This window comes from Antechinus flavipes, chromosome 1 (assembly GCF_016432865.1).
Source record: "Antechinus flavipes isolate AdamAnt ecotype Samford, QLD, Australia chromosome 1, AdamAnt_v2, whole genome shotgun sequence".
Lineage (NCBI taxonomy): Eukaryota > Metazoa > Chordata > Mammalia > Dasyuromorphia > Dasyuridae > Antechinus > Antechinus flavipes.
The window spans coordinates 152209314-152223844 of NC_067398.1; positions in this window are offsets into that span (position 1 = coordinate 152209314).

Below are 14531 nucleotides of genomic sequence, written 5' to 3' on the forward strand. Positions count from 1 at the left end.
CCAGATATCAGGAACTAGGTGACAGCATGACTGTATTGGGTGTGGGGTGAAGGTAAAACTCTTTGCAACCATTGGACTACACCAGAAAACCTTCACACTTCAGAATATCTATTTGATTAAAGCCTTTTTTATCCAACAGAAAAGAGGACAGTTGTCATTCACATATAAGGAAATTTAGTTTTATATTTGGTACAAAATAAGTTCTTGAAGGAAGAATATAGAAGAACTAAATATGGTACATTTGAGAGAATATCAAGGAACATGTAAGAAAAAAGAACATCTAATTAAGATGTGTGTGTCAAACATTTGGTGGGATTCTCAAAAGGCCAGATCATATTTCTTTTATTGTTATTCTGACATTTTAATAATAATTGACATGTATATAATGCCTCAAATTTTATGTAGTGCTTTGCCTACCTTATTTCATTTAGTTCCCACAATAATTCTGTGAAAAAGGTCCTCTAGGTATTATCCTTTCCATTCTACAGATGAAGTATATTGAGGTTCAGAGATAGATAAGTGAGACCAGGAGCAGTGCATTTTCCATTATACTATGCTCCATCCTCTATCTGAGGCACAGGGGCCTAAGTAAATTGGAATCTACAGAGATTGACAGTGTGATTTTATCATTGTAACCAGTTAGAGGTACATAAAAATTCTGCTTCATGAGAGCATTTGGCAACTACAAAGACCCTTAAGATGTGTCAGACTTTCACTCCACCTAGTCTCTTCCATGTTCATCTCCACTGATGTTGGCCCTAGCTGGAATCAGCTTCTAGAGTTCTTATATTCAGTTTGTTTTGTAGAAGTCCATGTTCAAGTGGTTACTTAGTGGATACTTTGGTACGATGTAAATTTTGACAGAATTGTATGAAAGGTCATTAAAGTTTAACTGAAGCCAGAATTTGTCAGAACAAAGAGGCAGCTTTGCTGTGTACCCCAAACTCATTTACATTTCCTTTCTGGTTTGGGGGGAATATATAGAATTTCTGTAACAAACCACTGGAAATGGATTGTAGTTAGATTAAGAAGTCTATTGATATGAGAAAACACATTTTTAAAAAGGGGGCTGAGAGAGTTAAATATAGTTTAAACTCCAAAGAGCCAAGTGAACTAATTCTTTGAGGTCACTAGGACAGCCTTCAATCTTTGCAGCTTAAAAAAGTTCTTTAGACAGTGTATGGCATAGTGATTCTCTAAGACATCATGCTGACAACTCTTAAAATTTTGAAAATTTAATAATTTCCTTTTTAAGAAAGATTTTCCTTCTCCCTTAACTTCCCTGATGATACCATCCAGGTTTGAGATCTTGCTGTCATCTCTGACACCTTCTTTCCATACATTCAGTCAGCTACCCATCCTACCATTGGGACATCTATAGAAACATCTCTGACCTTTTAAAACAATTCTTAGCCAACTCATTTTTTACAGAAGCAGGCAGAGTATATATCATTTTGAAGTAAATGGGTATATATAAAGAATAGCTATTGATTGGGTCATTTGCCATATGCCATTTTTTATTGAACTATTTTTCCAAGTGTGTATTTCTTATCTCCTTATCAAGATTATAAACTCCTTGAGGGAAGGGGATCATGTCTCTTATTTTGTCTGGTTACTCAAGTCATAGTCAAATCCTTCATTTATTTCCCTGTATCATGTCTTCCTTTGTTAGGCACATATATATAAACAGTTGTTGCTTAGGGATATGTTTCAGTAAGGGAACTAAGCATCTGGTCTGGTTCCTGCTGCTTTGGGCCTAATCTGGGGCACTGTAGATATGTGATTCCATTCTCTAATTCTGAGGGAAGCTGTAAGGTCTTAGATGGCAGGAAGTCTCATTTCTATACCTAATCAATAAGAGGTAAATACTCTGTTGGGGGAAGAGAATTTTTGTAAAGGATTCGTAATACTAAGGGTGACATTCTCAAGCATATGGATATTCAAGGAGTGAGACCAGTTCACAGGACACCATATATTGTAACAGCAAAGGGACTCCAAACAGTCAGTCACCTCAGATTGGCTCCAGAAGAGACATTTGCCCTGATTTTTCATAAAAGAAAGTTTGGAGAGATTGTGTCTCTTCACAATACTTGTCTGTGTATTCCATTATTAGCCAAGTATTTTATCATTTTCAGAAAACTATGACTTTCCCTTTTCTAACTAACTGTCCCATATGATTGGGGGGGGGTAGGAGGTAGAGGGAATTAAAGCCCAAGAACAGAGGGAGGCAGAAAGTACCTCATTGATCTTAGTCAGTCAATAAATATTTATTAATTACCTCCTATGTTCCAGGCACACTGTTGATCTCAATTAGTCTAAGTTCCAAGCCCAGACAAATTATATCCCAGGGTACTGGAAAAAAAAAAAAAACTTATCAATGAACTTAGTGGACTTCTGCCAGTAAATTCTAGAGAATTGTGAGGGAACGTGAGGAGCTGGAAGTGCATGGGCAGATGTCCAGAAAGCATCAGACTTGAAGTTAATTTCATAGAAAGAGCAGCTTAAATTCAGACTTGGCATTATATGTGACCTGAGGCAAGCCTTTGTCTCAGTTTCCCCATTCAAAATTACTGGGTTGGATTAGATGAGCACTAAAGAAAACATTAAATTCTACCATATTTTATACAAACCCAGTTTCTAAAATTTTATTTTTAAACATTTTTTTTAAGTTCTAAATTCTCTTTTTTCCCCATCCTCTCTCATTTATTGAGAAGGCAAGAAATATGATACCAGTTATACATGTGAAGTCATGCAAAACATAATTCTGTATTAAGCATGTTGCAAAATTTATATATATATGCTTCAATCTGTGCAAGGAATCTATCAGTTCTCTTTCTGAAGGTGGGTAGTTTTTTTCATCTTGAGTCTTTTTTAATTGTCTTGGATCATTGTCTTGATCAGAGTAGCTAAGTCTTTTTCATATTTAATCATTGCTACAATATTGCTGTTGATATATATAGGTATTGCCTAGTTCTTTTCATTTTGCTTTGCATCAGTTTGCATGTATTCCCAGTTGTTTATTAAAGCATCTTGCATGTTATTTCTTATAGCATAATAGTATTCCATCACAATCATATGCCACAACTTGATTATATATTCCCCAATTGATCAAATTCCCTCAATTTTCAGTTCTTTGCTACTACACACAGCTTCTCTCCCTCTCTCCCCTCCTCTGTCTTTGTTTCTATCTTTATCTCTCCTCCCTCTCTCTCTTTCATAAGCATTCCTATCCATTCCCCCATCTCTCCCTCTCTCTCAGTCTCTGTCTCTGTTTTTCCCTCTCTTTCTCTGTTTATCTCTGACTCTCTTCACATGTGTGTATGTATATATGTATGTAAATATATACATACATGTAGGTGTGTTCATATAGAAGTCCTTTTCCTTTTTTCTTTAATCTCTTTGAGGTGTAGAACTAGTAGTGTTATTGCTGGGTCAAAGGAAATGCACAATTTTATAGCTATTTTGTCAGAGTTCCAAATCGTTCTCCAGAATAGTTGGACCAGTTATGACCCCAATTTGGATCCTGGTTCTGATACTTGTTATTATCTAGTTCGTGTGTTGCTGTGACCCAGTTTCTTCATCTGTAAAAGGAAAATAAATACTTGTACTACTTATTTTTCAAGAGTGTTGTAAGGAAAATAATTTATAAATAAATGTTAAAAGGGCTCTATGTTATGTTGTATTATTGTCTCAGTTTTCTTAAAAGGAAAAAAAAAGATAGATTCTGGGAAGCTAGACTGATGAACTTGACATCCATTGTTGAAAAACTCTACAACAGATTATTAAACAGATGGTTTGTGAACACTTAGAAAAAGAAGAAATGATCAGTCAGAACCAGCATAGATTCACCCAAAAAAGCCATGCCAAACCAATCTCCTTTCCTTTTGGATAGTAAATAGTTACTAGGCTGATTTATCAGAGACATGCCAAAGACATAGTGTATTTGATTTCTAAAAAGACATTTGAAAAACTCTCTTATGAAATCCTTTTGGCTAAGGTAGAGAACTATGGGCTAATTAGTGGTTTAGTTAGGTGAATTCCTATCTGTTGAATAATTGTACCCAAAAAGTGGTCAATGGCCAGCCTAGAAGTAAATAGTGACTGACTTGGACTTTTCTTGGAAAAAAAAAATCTTTATTTTTGACTTCATTGAAGACATAATAGGTACACTTGTTTAATTTGACATTAATAAAGTTGGGATGGTTAGTAGAAGATAGAATCAGGATTTTCAACAGTTTCAGAAGATTCCTTTAGATTGTGAGATCATTGAAGACAGGGACTATTTTTTGTTCCTTCCTTCCTTCCTTCCTTCCTTCCTTCCTTCCTTCCTTCCTTCCTTCCTTCCTTCCTTCCTTCCTTCCTTTTTCCCTTCCTTCCTCTCTTCCTTTCTATTAAGTAGCTTGCCCTAGGAAGCATTAAGCATCTGAAGCTGAATTTGATATCAGGTCCTCTTGACTCTAGGCCCATATATATTGTGCTATCTAGCTGCCCCAGTACCATTCTCTTCTGGCCTGGCCAAGGTACATCCTCAATATTGTGTTTAATTTTATGTGTTTAATGGCTTATTAAGAAGGACCTCAAATAACTGGAATGTGTCCAGATCAAGGTGAACAGAATGGTGAAAAGTCTTAAAATTTTGTTGCTTAAAGACCCAGAAGATAGCTGGGTATGTTTAACCTAAAGATGAGAAGATTTAGGGGAAGAAGATAGCTTTCTTCATGTATATAAATGGCTATAATATTGAAAAGAGATTAAGCATGATCCTGTTTGCCTTGAGAAGGACATAACAGACAAATGAATGGAATTACAAGAAGGTAGAGTTCAGCTCAATTATGAGAAAGGATTTTCTAATAATTAGTGTTGTCTGAAAAAGGAATGGGCCACCTCATAGCATAGTGACCTCATTGCTAAAGTCTTACAAGCAGAGGCTGGATTTTGGGGAATCTCATAGAGGGACTCCCTGAATGGGGCAGGAAAGGGTTGCAGGGACTCCTATGGTCTCTCCCAGGACTAATGTCTTGTGGTTCTTGGATCCTATTTCAACCCCAGGATATAATTTCAACTCCACTTCTGCTTTTGTCACGTTCATCAGAGTGATATTCAGACTTTGCTTCTCTGCAGGGAGAATCTTAATTTCCAAGGGGATCTCGGCTCCAGCTGCAGGGACAGACATCTGGGAGGCTCACATTTTGCCCCAGCAGTGAGCATATCATGGTGCTCCTCGGGTCCCGGCCTTGCTGGTCTTAGTCTTTGTCTTCATGGGACTCTGTAAATCTTTCAAGATATAGAAGCAATTCTCCCAGGACCAAGAGAACCCTTTACCCCCATTTTTTTTTTTACAACAAATGAAGGAAAAATATTGGAAGATTTCTGAGAAGAGTAAATACTGTCTAAGTGTGATGGTTTGGTGTTACTATGCAGCCCAGTCAAGATTTTACCCCCTTCCCCCCTCCCTCTTCCTCTGAATGGTCGGCTTTGCACTCAAGTTAACTCATGCACTGGATTTCATCCAAGTACATTTTGTTTCTTGATTGGGAGCCAGGCTTTGCTCAGTTTTGGTGCTGGTTGCTTCTCCCCCCTCCTTCCCTTTTCTTCATTATCATTTCTATTTTTCCTTGGGCCAGAGCCCTTAGTGGGAAAGCCAGTCCAGTCCTGCTGGCCCCGAATGGTGAGCTGGGGTGAACTTCTGTTCCTTCAGAGCTCCAGTGACACCTCTGCTAACGAGGCCGGGCACTGGCCAACCTGAAGTGGGCTCCTGCCCGGAAAGGTATGTCTGCCACCGGCTGAAGCAGAGAGCATTTGAACTCTACACCCCTACTAAATAGCTTCCAGATGTGTAAGCTATAGCCTCACTCTGTACTCTGACTGTAGCCCTGCCAACATACATCTGCACATTTCTGGTGCACAGGAAACATGAAAGAATATCCTTTACAACATCTGCTGTCTTTCCCTAGTTTTCCCTGTATGCCTTCCTGGTCTTTGCCCCATATTTCATCTTCTCCCTTTAAATTTTCTTTCTTTCTTTCTTTCTTTCTTTCTTTTTTTTTGAAGATGCATCTCTTTGTTGACACATGGGCTCCAGTTCATCTCATTCATGCTTGCCTGTCCATACCTAGCCTTAGACTCTTTCTGGCCAGTTGACCTAAATGGCAGTGGAATCATTGAAGATTATTGAAGCTGTTAAAGGAAAAAAAAGGAACTCCACTTGGCTTATGCCATCTGCAAAAGTTCACAGTGGAAGAGTTCTTGGACACAAGGAGAGGAGAGCAAAGCACTACCTGGTGTGGAGGAAAGTTGGGATCCACATTAATATAAGTCCTTGACCAGCTCAGGATAGAGGTGATTCCTGAGGGAGATTTAGCTCTGGATCACTCACTTTTTTCCCTATCTTCCCTGGAGGTATAAGCTGGTTGTGTACCAAAATATATCTCTCTTTATCTGCAAACTGTATTTCACCCAATTGGCTTCCATGAAGTTCTGAAAATTGGGCTTTAATAATTAGAAACCTATTCCTTCTAGTTCACTCAAAAAATGACAAGATGGGCTTCTGTGAAGTTCCAAATATTCTCACTGGGCTTTAATAACTAGAAGCCTGTTCCCCCCAGGTTTCAGATATCACCTTGGATTTCTGATGGGGAATATGGTGACAAACTATACAATAGATTTTTCAAGTAGGACTGTGCTTCAATGGAACTGGGAACACAGTTTCTGGAGTCCCCATTTCCCTCCATTTTCTAGGCCCTGATTTCATGAGACTCTTTACCCAGGAAGTCAGGTTTATCATGATTTTAGAGAACCTGTTGCCTTGATTTCAAAGGATAAAGAGATGGAATGATTAGTAGAGATCATCTAATAATAATAATCATACTAATGATAGCTAATATATGGCACTTACTATAATAATATATAGCACTTATAGATTATATTTAACTCTGTCCCAGGCACTGTACTTTGCAATTTATAGTTAATATCTCATTTGACAATTCTGGGAAGTAGTTTTTAATAGTTTTTATTATTATCCTCATTTAATGGATAGGGAAATTGAGGCAGAGAGTAGTTGAATGACTTGTCTAGGCTACACATAGCCTATAATAGGCTGCAGCCAAATTTGAATTCAGCTCTTCCTGACTTGAGTTCAACCTACTATTTACTGTGCCTCCTACTGATTCCAAATTTTCCGTAGAATGTAAGCCCCTTGAAGCAACGGACTATTTCATATTTATTTCTTTATGTATATACAACTTAATGCCTGAAGTCTTTTTTAAAAATTAATAAAATATTACAATGGTTTGAGAAATTTTTGATAAGCAAAATTTCCTCTATTAATGCTGACTAGTATCGTGTTTGGTAACATATTCCTAGAGAGTAGTCTAAGATATCAAGGGTTAAAGTGACACACAGAGTCACACAATGAATATGTATCAGCATCAGAACTTCAATCAAAGATGAGCTGGTAAATGTTTAACAACTGGTTCTCCATAAAAAAAGAAAAATGTACCCATAACAAAATTTTAATTTTAATTAGCATTAATAATATCTCCTCCATCACTTTTAAAAGTTGTTAATTACTTATTGTTGTGTTTACATTTATCTATATAAATATCAATTTATTTGATTGAAATCAAGGAGAGAAAAGAAAAAGCTAGCTGAATTTAATCAAACCATCAGGATTTTTTTGGTGTTTTGGGCCTATACAACTCTAAATTCTGAATACCACCAAATAGTTTGTGTGAATATTTCACTTGCATCTAGTTATTTCAGTGCAGATGTTGTTGTTTGTCCTTCAGTTTCAGAGAGGATCAATGACATCAGAGGGTGATGTCTTGACTGCTGTGTGAATGAGATTTAGGTGGGGCAAAGTTGCACAAAGTCCTCAGCCTCATTCTCTCTTCCAATGCCATCAAGTTTAGTGGCAGGCAAAAGTCAGTTTGACTGGTGGGCATTCAGTGGGTGACGTGGTATTTTTGTGTTTAGCCAAGCTCTAAGTCAGTGGTCCTCAAACTTTTGTTCTCAATATCTTTATCCTATTAAAAACGATTGAGGATCTGTCCAAAGAGTTTTTGTTTATGTGGGTTATAGTTATAGATATTGATCACATTAAAAATAAAAACCAATTATGAATTTGCAGACTCTCTGAAAGGATTTCAGAGATTCCGAGGATGCTCTGGAGTAGACTTTGAGTAGTCCACAGCACCTGACTTAGCCTTCTTCATGGCCTTTAAACCAAGGTGTTCTCATCTGCTCATTCTATTGAGATGACTTCATATGCTTGGTGTAGATGCCAATATAACCTACTGGTGGGTTTGTGGTTCATAGGTTCCCCTCAACCTGTTGAGACAGTTTTACCAGGTATAGCTGTTGGCTTCTTGGAGTCACAGGTAAGACTTGAATTCCAGGTAGATACCAAAGGTGGATAAGTAGCCCTGAAAAGGGATTGACAAGCCCTCACACCAGAGGTACTGGTTCTTCTTGATCAACCCAAACACTCCAGTGTAAGTAGATGTAACCTAAATGACTTTTCCCAGTGCAGCTGGAGTTAGATGTTGAAAGACTGAATTCAATTTAAAGACAAGGAGTATGGCTCCCACCGCAGGTGTGTGCCTTTAAGCTGAATAGATAGTACAGCTAATATTGTCATTCTCCTTTCAGAAAGCATTTTCAGAGTTGAAAAGACCACAGGATTCATGTGCCCCTCAGCTAAATTGCCCAGCAGTTTAAATTTTACAGGCAAATTTATGTCTGCAATTGTTTGGAATTCTCCTTGGATGTTTTCCAGCTTCGTGTTCCACAGAGCATCCCCTTTGTACTCTCACAGTGGCTTCCTTTCAACTTGAAATGTGTGGAACAAAAACTTCTCAGCTTCAATTTCCCCTGTGCTGGTTCATAGAATCTCTGCTTAAGAGCTGTTTTGGGGAGGAGAAGAAGAGTAAGAGTAGGGTAGAATGAAATTATAAAACAGAAATAGATTAACTGCTCGGTCTCATGGCCCGTACCTTGCAGCCCTTGTGATCCTGTTTATAATGTTATATGTTTACAATTCTTGAATTCCCTAAATTGTTCTCCCAGAATGCCTGAGAGGTAGTGTGAATGAATAGATGGTCTGTGAATCGTTCTAATGTAAACAGAATCCAGGAGGAGAAAGGTCAGCTCTTCTAGCCATTAGTCACAACTAGTTGATGGTCTTCCTAGATTATATAACCAAGAATCATTCTTTCTGTTAGCTCTGCCATTTATTCCCTCTTAAATTGTGTGTGTTTTGTGTGCACACGCACACATTTGCATCTTCCTGCTCTCAGAAGTTTCTTCTCCTACTCCCCTCAACTCTTGGGACTGTAATTCTACATTTTCTTTTTCTTTAAAGGTGCTAAATCTTGGTCCTTCTTCTGTGTGTTCTTCCTTCCCTACCTACACCACACACACATACACACACACACACACACACACACACACACACACACACGTAAGATCATCCTATACATGCTTCTATTTATCAGATCTCTCTCTAGATTCAGATAGTATCTTCCTTCATATGGCCTTTGTATTTGATTTAGGTATTTATAATTGTCAGAATGACTTATTTGGGTAAAGTTGTTCTTAAAACAATATTGCTGTTATTATACACAATATTCTTTGGGTTCTGTCCATTTTGTTTTTCATTATTTCATAGTCTATCCATGTTTTTTTCTGATTTAATCAAGCTTATCATATGTTATAGCACAATATTATTCCAAAACAATAATATATTACAACTTTTCAACCATTCTCAATGATTTAGCTATATGATTAAAAAGAAGTAGAAAAAAGCACAAATTAAAAATTCCCAATTAAACATTAAGTTGGGCATATTAAAAATTAAAGGAGAGATCAATAAAACTTAGTGTAAAAATACCATTGAATTAGTAAATAAACGTAGGCATTAGTTTTATGGAAAAAACAAAATAACCAATTGGTTAACTTAACTTTAAAAAAAAGAAGAAAACAAATCATTGGTATTAAAAATAAAAAGGGTGAATATGCCACAAAGATGAAATTAAAGCCATTATAAGGAGTTATTTTGTCCAATTACATGCTAATAAATTTAACAATTTAAGTGAAATAGAAGAATATTTACAAAAATATAAACAAGCTTGATTAACAGAAGAAGAAATAGAAGAGCTATTTTAGAAAAAAATATTGGACAGGTCATAAATGAGCTTCCTAAGACAACAGCACCAGGATCAGATGGATCCAAGCGAATTCTATTTGGGTAATTTTTCTTAATTTTCTTCCATAAATCCTCCATCTGTGATCTCCCCAGTGGAATGGAAGCCTTCTGCTAAGTTAAAAAATTTTTTTGGTAGAAATATATGTTAAATTCTAATATATACATACACATTTATATAATTATTTTGCTGCACAAGAAAAATAAAATCAAACAGGAAAAATGAGAAAGAAAATAACATGCAAGCAAACAATAACAAAAAGAATGAAAATGCTATGTTGTAACTCATTCTCAGTTCCTACACTTCTCTCTCTGGGTGTAAATGGTCTCTTCATCACAAGACCATTGGAACTGGTCTGAATCATCTCATTGTTGAAGAGAGCCATTTCCTTTTTTTTTTTTTTTTAATTTTTATTTAATAATTACTTTATATTGACAGAATCCATGCCAGGGTAATTTTTTTTTTACAACATTATCCTTTGCACTCGTTTCTGTTCCAATTTTTTTCCCCTCCCTCCCTCCACCCCCTCCCCTAGATGGCAAGCAGTCCTTTATATGTTGGATATATTGCAATATATCCTAGATACAATATATGTTTGCAGAACCGAACAGTTCTCTTGTTGCATAGGGAGAATTGGATTCAGAAGGTATAAATAACCCGGGAAGAAAAACAAAAATGCAGATAGTTCACATTCGTTTCCCAGTGTTCTTTCTTTGGGTGTAGCTGCTTTTGTCCGTCATTTATCAATTGAAACTCAGTTAGGTCTCTTTGTCAAAGAAATCCACTTCCATCAAAATATGTCCTCATACAATATCGTTGTCGAAGTGTATAATGATCTCCTGGTTCTGCTCATTTCACTTAGCATCAGTTCATGTAAGTCTCGCCAGTCCTCAAAGAGAGCCATTTCCATCAGAATTGATCAGTCTTAATATTCTAAAGGTAGGAAGAGAACAAGTTATGAAAAACAGCCAATAGAGGGATTTATTTTATTTGAACCTTCAGTCAATAGGGAGCCACTAGAATTTGGGAGGTTGGGCAAAAGACCCATTCTCTAGAAAAATCACTTTGGTAGCTGAATAGAGAGAGAGAGAGAGAATAATGGTAAGGAGACCAATAGAAAGCCATTACAGTGGTTTAGGGGAGAGGTAGTGAGAACACAAACTAAGTTGGAGACTATATATGAAGAAAAGTGAACCTAAATAAGACAAATTATGAGAGTAGAAATGACAACATTTGGCATTAAATTGGATTTGTGGAATGAATAAAGGTGAGGAATTGAGAATGACATTGGGCTACTATCCTGTATGACTGAGAGGATAATTGTGCCCCTGACAGTAACAGAGAAATTAAGAAGAGTAGAAGGTTGGGATAAAGTGTGGGAAAATGAAAATAAGTTCAGTTTTGAAGCTGTTGAGTTTGATGCCCATGGAGGTGTAAACTCTTTGTGAGTATTGTTTCATTCTTTTTACTTCTCTTTCTCTGTTCCAAAGTGCCTGGCACATAGAAAAACATCATAAATGTTTGCTGATTGGTTGATTTTGAAGTAACTGACCTTAGTACACTTCTTAACAAGCTTCATAGTACTAACCATGGCTAGTATCAATAGCAATTTTTAGGATCCATCAAATGCTTCATGTGCCTGATTGCAATGGATCTTCAGATAAACTCTTAGAAGTTTTTGCTATGAGGAAAATAGCATAAGTGTTGTTGATCTCATCTTAGAACTGAGGAAATCCAGGTTCAGAGATGTTCTCTGCCTTTTACAAGGTCAAGCTATTGGTATGTTATTGAAGAGGGGAATTAAATACACCCTCCTGATTACAAAGCCAATGTTTTTTCCATGATGCTTCACAAGATATTTTCAAATGGAGATATATCTATATCATACATATGCAAGATATATGTGTATAAATTGACATGTTTATATGCATATATAACATATTTATATGCATATGAATATGTTACATTTTGATGTGATGATTTGAGGAGGGAGGATGCATCGAGAAGGAAGAGAAGAAACCAGGAAGGGCTTTAAGAAGGATCAAAGCATAGAAAAGCAAGGAAGAAAATAAAGATAGGATATGATGTGGACAGAAGTGGGCATGAAGATGAAGAAGAAGTGAACATGAGTAAAAGAGGCATTCAAAGCATGAACTGAGAGAAATGTTCAGAACACTGGAAGTTTCAACAATTTGCTTGTGGTCACAGTTGGCACATTTCAGGAATGTCCCTGTATTAACTATATAACACTGTTGCTCATGTGTGTGCACATATCTATATATTTATGTAGCTATGTAGATTTATGTATACAAATAAACACATTCATATATACATATCCATCACACATCATTGTACAATAAATATGTTATTGTATGCATATGAATTTGAATATATGTACACATACATGTTTTAATTATGAAAAATGAATAATAGATTCCTAGAATGTTAATGCTGCAAGAGAGATCAGAGATCATTTAGTTCAACACCTTCATTTTATCGTTGGGGAAACTAAGGCCCACAGAAATTATGTGACTTGTTCTGGATCTCATGGATATAAGATCCTTTCAATTTCATGACCCTGTCTCATTCCAATGTGGAAGGATTAAACTCAGCTACATTTTCCCTCCTTTGTGAAACAAAGATGTTTTTGAATTAATTGAGCACAAAAGAGTGTCTTAGTCTCAAATGTTTTCATAGTTTGTGTTCCAACAACTTGCTAGAGCCAAACCAGATTTTTAAAAACTGGCCAAAAATTTTGCTCTGAAACCAAAGCTAATCATATAGTTTCATCCTGAATCAAATCCTTGTTTTCCAAGAGAACTGCTAGTTAAGAAAAAAAGGTACTTTTATAAAGAAAAGAAACTTTTTCTTTAATCATTTTAGAGTATTTATCAATAGTCAATTCTATATGATAGTTTGCATTTTGAAAAAATCTATGATCAAAGGATGAAACATTGCTATTATTGTTGTTTTTAGTAACCATGAACTCCTGAGTTCTATAGGGCAGGACAATAGAGTCAACAATACAGTCACTCTACTGGATCCTAACTACAATCCTGTGAACCAGTTCTTCTCCTATAGGACATCTGAAGTACAAAAAGTATGGCATTGCGAATATATTTCCCACATGCCAACTTGATTTCAAGCTCTTCTGTCTTGAACAATTCTGGAGTCTTGTATTATTTCCTAATTTTTTAGTAGCCTGTAGGATTATATCTGAGCCAGTATGCCAGTATGAGCCAGTATCTTTGTCTTATAATAATATTGGTTAAGAGAATTTTATATTTTCTTTGAGGACTCAGTTTTAGTTATAGAATCTTTTCAATTAATTTATCTCCTTAAATTCAGGATTTTTATTGCCTTTCCCATCCCCCCCTTTAGATATATAATTTCCATTTATTTATCTGGTGGGGAGTGTTTCTACTTTACTCACTTTATGGCTCCTCCCTTTTTGCTAGTGGATACATTTTCAAGTCTGTTCACTAAATACAGAAAAGCCCACTTTCTTATCAGCCATTCTGTGGCTAAGCACCAATGAAAAACTAGTGAAAAGAGGAGGTTGAACAATCCAAACAAGTCCTCTATGGGTTTAACTTTTATAGATTAGGGTAAGCAGAGAAGGAAAAAGATATTCTTGGCAGCTTACCTGTTTCTGGCCAAAGGTAACCTGTAAGCATTCATTCAGTGAGATGAAAACTCATTCAGAATCTTCTGGCTACCCACATTGTGATGATGAATATCCCCAAGCTCTGCCTTGTTGCTAATTAGTCTTGTAAAAGTGAGATAGCATACATTAAGTGTTTGATAAACCATAAATTGCAATTGCTATAAATAATAGATAATCCACCAAAGAGTAATAAAAGTAGGAAGTAGCAATAGTAGCAACAGCAGAAGCAACAGTAATAATTATTGTGACTCATCAATTGTTGTTATTATTACTATTAGGATCAACTGCAAATTGAATACTAATTGGCAAAATTGACTTTTCTTGTAGACTTGAACTGATTTATACAGATCTGTAAGTTAATTAAAATACTTTATACATCCTTTAAAAATATTCTGTGATGTATGTGTATGTGTGTGTGTGTGTGTGTGTGTGTGTGTGTGTGTATTGTTAAGGCAATTGGGGTTAAGTGACTTACCCAGGGTCACACAGCCAGGAAGTGTTAAGTGTCTGAGGCCAGCTTTGAATTCAGGTCCTCCTGACTTCTGGTGCTCTATCCACTGTGCCACCCAGCTGCCCCTTTTTATATATTTTTAAGTTGAATTTTGAATTATCAGAATATTCTAGGTAGGTAAGATTCATTCTATGTGATAAGATCTTGGGAT